The sequence below is a fragment of the Gracilinanus agilis genome, chromosome 3 (assembly GCF_016433145.1).
Source record: "Gracilinanus agilis isolate LMUSP501 chromosome 3, AgileGrace, whole genome shotgun sequence".
Lineage (NCBI taxonomy): Eukaryota > Metazoa > Chordata > Mammalia > Didelphimorphia > Didelphidae > Gracilinanus > Gracilinanus agilis.
Window position 1 is genome coordinate 313,798,927 of NC_058132.1, and position 9,020 is coordinate 313,807,946.

A 9,020-nucleotide genomic window follows, 5' to 3' on the forward strand; every position below is an offset into this window, starting at 1 on the left:
GTAGTTATTTATAGCTGCCTACTTATTGTTTTATTTTCTTATTCCACATTTACTCTTGTGTATTTTTATGTTGTTTTTCACTACTATATTTTATTCTGAACTCTGAGACCTGGATATTCAACTTCTTTTGTCTTCTTAATAGCACCTGCAAAACAGCAGGCACTATACAATACAAAAATTTGCAACAAATGCTGACAATTTCCATTAGTATAAAATCAGATACTTTTGCCCTTATTTTAATTTGTTATATCAAAGTTTCTCCCAGATTTACTCATAGCCTGTCAGTCCATGTGGGTCTCTGCCTCTCCTTAATTGCCATCCTTCTAACCTTTTTCTACCCATGAACAAGAGGGGGCCATCAAAACAAAGCTACAATTGGCCTTAGTGTTAGCATAAGTGATGGTCACTGTTCCAGGATCAGAGATTAAAATCCTTTTTCCTCATGTTATTTTTCACAAATTAAAGGGGCAATGAACTCTTCTTGCCTTCTCATACCCATCATGATATTTATTCTTGCTTTCTATAGAGAATCTAGAGATCCCTTAGACACTGGGTGCAGTTGTTGGATCCTCTCCATTTTAGCTGATGCTCTAGGTTTGATCCACTTCTTTACCTGGGTATGAGATTCTTACTGAATCACTTTTAAGTTAAAATCCCAGCCCTTCTGTTCTGTTCTGTCCCATTGATGCCATGAAAAGGTTTCTCACATCATAGCCTTATGGAGGCAAACTGAAAATAGATTCTAAGCAAGCAGAGGAAGTTGGTGGTTGTAAAATCTTAGATATATAGTCTATTTGTTGGGAAATTGTTATTTGACTGCCACTCACATATTGCAACAGATTTTAGTTAAATCGAGCTCAGGCATGATTGGAACAAAAATCAAATCAAACATCTGCCAAAAAAGAATTTGTGTCAAACTCCAAAACAAGGAAGAATTTCTCTAATGATTTTAACATCCGAGCAATGGTGAAAATTTAAGGGCTTTTTTTCAGTATTTCACAGAATTCTTAGTGTCTTTATGTATGTGTGTGTTTACCTGTGTGCATGCACAGCATGTGATATTTTCAATGCTGTTTTTCATCCTAGCATCATTGTTATAGAATAAAATTTGAAAAATTTAGTAATGCATCAAAGAATAGACTATTCAGTTCAACAACTACTGAGAATGATAATGATTTGAAAACCACCTGGTAAACATCTGGAACACATTTGATATCAATAAGACTTTGTCAACATGACAAGAAACATATGCATGGAAAATAAAAATTTCAAAGTTCCAAATATCCAGAAAACTGACTAGTTTTTTCTATTCATATCTGGATGTTTGCTATCATATAGACATAATTCCAGACAGAGGGAGATTACAGTGGGCATCTCTTTGAATGCTTCTGCATAGAACTTCTGGGAAAATAACTTTCAAGGTAGAGGTAAGATGTGATCTTGTTTCCTGTCATCTAAAGGATGTTTTATTGTTGTTGTTGTTGTTGTTCTTAACCCCCCAAAAAGTGTGTTAGACAAAGAATGGATTTGTATTTTTCTGAACTCAAGAATCATGTTTGGGTAGCAAATGTGGAAGTATAAGTATTAATTGGGAATGAGAAGAAAGAATAACTCTGAAAAAAAAGTTTAGAATGAAGGTTCTTGATCTACAATCTGTGAATTATTCAATTTCAATTTCCCTATCTTCCTTTATGATCTTATATATTATATTTTATTCAGTTAAGTTATTATCCTTAAGAAGTCCATAGGCTTTATCAGATTGCCAAAGGTGTCCATCACCTACACACACACATACACACACAAACACAATTTCAAGAGTTCTGGTTTGAAAGGAGGAATTGTTTGGGCTTATTCACAGACTACTTATGGGAGAAAGAAAAATGAAAAGCAAAGGATTTTTAACTTGGAAGATTAGAATATAAGGTCCATGAGGCCAGGGACTACCTAGCTTTTTTATCTATATCCACATAAAAGTTTCACGGATGAAGATATAGCTTGCAAATAGTTTATATTAAAAGCAATATAATTTTTAAAAGCTTGAAAGAAAAAAGAAAAATATTCTGGAGGTCCTTTGTGGTTTGCAAACTCAATCTGCATCAAGAGTATGACATAGAAACCAAAATATCAAATCCTACACTAAGGTGCATTAAGAGAAGTAGTATAATTTGAATGAGAGGGTTCATAGGCCTTCTGTTCTCTGCTTGAGTTAGACAATTTGTACAACACTATGTTTTATTTTGGGCATCAAATAATAGGAAGAATATCAGTAATTTAGAATGTCAAGAAGAAGCTGACAAGGATGGGGAGAAAAATTGAGGCCATAACATAAAATGACTAGTTGGAGGAACTAAGGATTTTTTAGTGGGGATCAGAGAAGACTTAAGGAGGAGACAGCTCTCTTCATATATCTACAGGGCTGACATGTGCTACAGGGATTTGAGTTGTTTTTCCTTGACTCAGAGGCAGAATTAAGAGCAGTCATTGAATAGAAGCCTTGGATCACCAAATTTGGGAATGTTGTAGATAGACTTGTCAGTCAACTAAAGTTAGACAAAATGACCACTGGATGATATATGTAATACATTACTCTATCAGTTGTTGTAATTATTGTAATTACTATTTGCTTGGAGACTAGAACAATTCAATTTAGAAATTTTACAGAAATAGCAAAAGGAACAAAAGTAGATATAAAATGAGAAGGTGTTAAGGTCCTCAAATAGACCTTGAAAGAAATTGTATGTATCACATCTACCTAATAAGTGTCTGGATATATTTGGGGGGGGGGGGTGTTGAGGAAGAAAAAAAAATACCTTGAAGCAGCCCTGCAAAACTTGGCTAAAACTTCCCCCTCCCCAGACTTTATCTCAAACTTGCAATTTCCCTTCTGCTCTTATCCCTGCTTCACTGAATGAGAGTATCAAAAATCAGAAACCAATATTTACAATGTATTTTTATGGACTCAGGAGGTTACATGGAGCATACAAACTCCTGAACTTTTGGACAAATTATGTATCATTTTATTTCAGAAGGCTTGTTTATGAGGAAAATTTAACAATTCATAAAATTCTCTTGTGAGTATTTTCATTTGAATATCAAACTCTGTTTTGTTCATAAGTCTGATACTTGGAGACTATTCTCTTTATGTTGAATAAGTATTTACTCATTGAATTAGAAAACAAACTTTACCATTCTAAGATAGCCTAATCTAAATTGCTTTAGGGTATAAACTGGACGTTCTAAGAGGAAAGTTTCTTTGCTTGGGCTAGGACCAAGATTTGACAGTCATTTTGTGTAGCTGGGACAGAAGGGTTTCCTGATAGGAGACCAACTAGCAATTCTTATTCTGTGAGCCCTTTCTTTCATTGGAGAAACAAATACTCCTATAAGAATCAGAACTTATCTCCTTAGGAGAAAAATTGAAAATAATATTTTGAGGAAATGAATTTTAAGGGTGAATATTATTCTGTATGGAAATATGATATGGCATATATCATATACTATTAAATAATAATAATATAAACTGATCTCCTTAAAATACTTTTCCAATAAGAATATAAACATGAGATATAGCCTGCAGTTTGATCTTTGTAACAACTTGTGGTAAATCCTTTTCCTTTTCTTTTCCTTCCTTTGTTCAAGTCCCTAGAATAGAGAAATTAACATAGAATTCCCTAATTAGCTACTAACTAATTATTTCACCATCAACCAAAAATATTTATTAAGTGTTCCAAATTAAACTAAGTACCTCCAAAGAGTTTACTTTCTAACTTCCCAGTTTAAAACTGCTTTGACTCTTCAGTTTCCTTATATCTAAACTGCTCTAAAGTCCAGAAAATTTTTCTTTCTAAATTTCATCCAGATTTGCTTCTTTTGCTTTCTTTTCATTTCTACTGTCACTATTCTAATTTAAGTCCCTTGTTACCTCATGCTTAGACTATCAAGTAATCTTGATGCAGTTTTATCCATCCTATAACTTGGTGCCAGTTTACGTTTTGAAAATATTCATTTCATCATACCTTCTTCTAAATAACCTTTAAATGTTCCTTTTGGCCAACTGCATCAATTATAAATTCTTCTGCCTGAATTTCAAGGAATCACATAAATTATAGCTGTTCACCCTTGTTTCCTCTATTACCTACACACAAACTCTTACTTCAGCCAGGCTGCCCTCACACATGCCCTCACACACACTCTAATAGCATCATTCTTATCCCTCTTTCCAGAACATCAGATGCTTCTCTTTTCCATTTCACTTGTGTAAATTCTACCTAACCTCTGAGAAAACTCAAATCTCACCTTTTTCATGGACCGTCTCTTTGCCATATTGCCCTGAGAGTTTATGTTTGGTTATGATTCTTAGCTTTGTATGCCTGAGTAGTGTTATGATTAAAAATACTCAAGAAATTGGTTTTAGAGGAAGAATTTTAATTTATTGATTAGGCTAGCATTTAACCAATTAATTAATAGGTCAGTGATTCTCTTGATGATCAAAGACTAGGAAGATCTTTCACTCTGGTCTGTAAATACAATTGTGGGAGCTTATTAGAGAGCCCCTCTCTTGAACATCCCAAAATTGGTAAATAGTAAATAAGAAGATGGACTTGGAGACCTCAATTCCTGCCACATTATGTCATCATAGGAGAGGTGGGTTTTGTCTAAATAAGGAAAATGTCAATATATTCTTTCACTAGTCATGTGGCTGGCCCAACAAATCAGTCAAAGTACAACAGAGCTATTCAGTCCTGTCTTTAATCCTTATCTTATTGGGGCTAGGAGTAATCTTAGCTGGGACTCAGGCTGTTTTAGCCTGATCTTGGGAGGTTAAGGGGAAAATCATTTCACATTAAAGTATTACTAATAAGTGATACAATTCAATATTAATTTTTCTCACTGGATTGTATACTTCTGCATCCAGGAGAGTGTACTTTATTCCATTTGATGCTTAACCAATTTTTCTGGTTATAGAGTAGATAGTATGATCAGTATATACTGATTCTTTGGATAACTGGATAAATAATCCAGCTGTCTGCCTCAATATATTTTAATAGTATATTCAATGAAGTTTTCCTTGATCATGTTATTTATTCTAACACTCATATTTACTAATCTGAAAATTTAAGAATTCATTAGAGTGAATTAGTGCATGCAATTCATTCACAGTCAGCTTTAGATTTCATGCTTAAATGCTAGTTCATATAGGTATTTTGAAATGCTGAAGCATTATAAAATATGCTTAATTCTCCTCCAAATTATTTCTTTTCCGTTACTTTCATTTCAGTCTTGACTAGATAGAAGGGTAATGGATCACTTTATGTGCAAGAGGGAGTTGGGATATAATGCTATAATATCTAAAGCAATTAACCTCTATTATTTTCATTTCTGAGACTCCTTGAAGGCTTTTCTTTCTGCCTCAATCCACAAACCTGTCACTTGCCTAAACTCCTATAATACTTATTTTTTGTACTACTCATTTACTTTGAAGCATATGCTACATGGCATTTAAGTTATTTAAGTTCCAATTAAAGGCTTAAAAATAAGGAAACTCAATCCTCCCCCAAATCCATAATTCAGATTTTGTGTTCCCTCATTTAGCCAAAATTAATGAAATTGAATGGCAATGATTCTGTAAAAGGAGCTAATCTAGATTTATAGCAGATACTAAATGGCACAATGAAATCCTTATTGAAGCCAATGTTCCAAATTTGATTAAGAAATGAATGGTAGATCCTATTCCCAATCTGAACTTGTTTCTCATTTAGTACCTCACACAGAGTAGGGCTTATGTTCAGTTGTGGGCACTAAAGTTTAAAAAGGACTAGATAAGATGGAAAGCAGCCAGAAGATCTCAATTCATAAATGTCCAAAGGATATGAATAGGCAGTGCTCAGATGAAGAAATTAGAACTATGTTTAATCATATTAAAAAATGATCCAAATAAATGTGAGAGTAATGCAAATTTAAAAAACTCTGAGGTACCATCTCATACCTTTTGGACTGGCTAATAGGAGAAAAAAAATGAAAATGATAAATGTTGGAAGAGTTGTGGGAAATGATCCCTAATACCCTGTTGGTGGAACTGCAAACTGCTACAAACATTTCAGAGAATAATTTGGAACTGGCCCAAAAAGTCATAAAACTGTGCATACACTTTGACCCAGCAATACCACTACTATGACTGTATTCCAAAAAGATCAAAAATAGGTGAAAAGGACCTACTTTACAAAAATGTTTCTGGCAACTCTTTTTGTAGTGGCAAATAATTGCAAACTGAAGGGATATCCATCAACTGGGGAATGGTAGATCTTGTTGTGATATATAATTTAATGGAATATTATTATGACATGAGAAATTACTTATATGTATGATCACAAAAAAACTATAAAGACTAATATGAAGTAATTCAAAGTGAGCATAACAAGAACAACATTGTAAAGAGTAAAAGCAGTAATGTATGATGATCAACTGTGAATGATGTAATTATTATCACCAATGCAAGGATTAAGACAACTCCAAATGACTTATGACCAAAAAGACTATTCACTGCCATAGAAAGAACCAATGGAAACTGAATGAAGACTGAAGCATATCATTTTTCATTTTATTTGATACTGTACTTTAATTAAGCTTAAGATCATGGTATTGAGCAGTTACATAAACTATTCAAAAATACTAAGTCAATTTAAGACAAAGAAACTTTTATCTCCCACATCTTCTCTGTTGATTTTTTAAAACTTATATGTAATTTTTAATATACCTCTATATATTTTCCATGTTTGTTCCCCTATTAAAATATGATGCAATTAAATGCATTCTGTACTGATTTTACTACTTACTCTCTGTGTGACTTTAGCAACTCATTTTATTTATCTGAGCTTGAATTTCCTCACAGGATTGTTTCAAGGATCTAAATAGATGATGAATTTAAAGTATTTTGCAAATATTAAGGTCCTATGTAAATGTGAGTATTTTTTTTCATATATAATGTGAGGGTATTAAACTAAGACATCACTAGGTTCTAAATACCATTTTGTCTTTTAAAGGCATAGCTCATGCTTCCCAAATTTCCATCATCCACACATTTAACAAGCATGACTAATATGATTTTTATAGAAATCAGTTTTGTGAAAAGGAATCATGTTCCTTTATCAGAAAACTCTAAGGGCTTCCTTTCAGTCTGACATTGGTGCATCTATTAGCATTCTGTAACAAATAAAGTTGATATAGAAGGATATATATAAATATATATATATATATATATATATATACAGATATTAAGGTTTTATTAACAGCCATTTTGATAATTAAAAAAACCACATGCCTGCTAAGATCTAATTCAAATGCCCGCCATGCTTTCCCCCTGGCTGCTTCATAGGAAAGAGGAAGTACCAATCCCAATCTCCCTATTTAAACTTCTGTTTACGTTGTCTTACTTCACCATGTAAGGACAGGAAGCCTGTTGAATCATGGGAAATGTAGTTTGTAAGAGATCTAAATGTCCACAGAAACTTTAAATCAGGGATCTCAACACTGAGCTCAAGGACCCCAAAATTCCAATATCACAATTCCATGGGTAAAGGTCAGCTAATCATGACCCTACCTATTAGGATCTAGTCCATCTTATATAGAATATCTTATAAAGTTAAAGAGAACTTTGTCAAATGCCTATCCCAAATCAAAATGTTTACAGTCTTCCTTTTACCTATCAATCTTGGTACTCTGTTAAAAAATAAAGTTTAGGTTCATTTGACATGTATTATTCCTTGTGATTCCATGATGTTTCCTAATGAATACCATTTTTCGTTCTGAGTGTTCATAAACCATTCATTTAATATCATCCATTTTATAATTTTGTTGCTTATCTATATTAAAAATACTGGCTCTGTAACATATATTTTTCTTTCTTGAAAAACAAAATGTTTGCCATTTTCTACTTTTCTAGTTCCTTTACATTTGTCCACTATTTACAATAGCATAAACATTTATTTAACATCCACTTTATGCTAGACATAATGCTCTGCAAATTGATTGCATTCAGGGATTCTGAAATCACATTCTGTAACTTTTGGCAACTAGTTATTAAGTATACATTAAGCACTTGCTTTGTGTCAGGCACTGCGCTAAATTTTGGAGATCCAAAGATGGATAATAAGCAATCCTCATCATCAAGAAACATATTCTAATGGGGAACACAACATTTTAAAAAGGTACCTTTGTGTATGTGTGGGTGTGAGTGTATAATACATACACATTCACACGCAAGCATACACATATAACGCATGTGTATAATTTTTATATCTGTGTATATGTTTCTATATCTTTAAATATATCTATGTATTTATGTCTGCATTTATTGATTTATGTATCTATATGTGTCTGTGTATTTATTTATACTAAATGGAAGGCAATCTCAAAGAGTCTTTTGTAAATGGTAGGACTTGAGTCATAAAAGACTCAGGGAAAGCAAGAGTCATAGGCAATAGAATATATAGAACATTCTGGGCTAGGAATCAACTACTATAAAGACATAGAGACAAGACATGATAAAGTAGTCTACAAACTGCAAGTAGGCCAGTGTAAGCTAGATTTTAGAGTATGCCTGTAAAAAAGACTAGAAAAGTAATGAAGAGTTTAAAATGACAAACACAAGAGTTTATATTTGTTCCCAGAGATAAAAAAAAAGGAGCCAGTAGAACTCAATAAGCAGGGGGATGACATAGGTGTGGGAAGCCAATAAGAGAATAGATAAAAATCTGAGACCCCTCTTTTGACACCTCTTATGATCCATGCCTTTTCTTATTGGAAAAACATTATAGAGTTATTGGAAAGTCCATACTCAGACCAGAAGCTACTGAGTTAACAATTTCTCTCCTTGATAATTAAGAAGTCCAAACCCTAAAAAATATATTACTTAGATAAGGATTGGAGCCAGACAATTTAGTCCAGACTATCTGACCAGGTGCAGATCTGTAAATCAAGGCAGAACGCAATTAGTAAACATCTCCATGAAATTTATTTCTGCT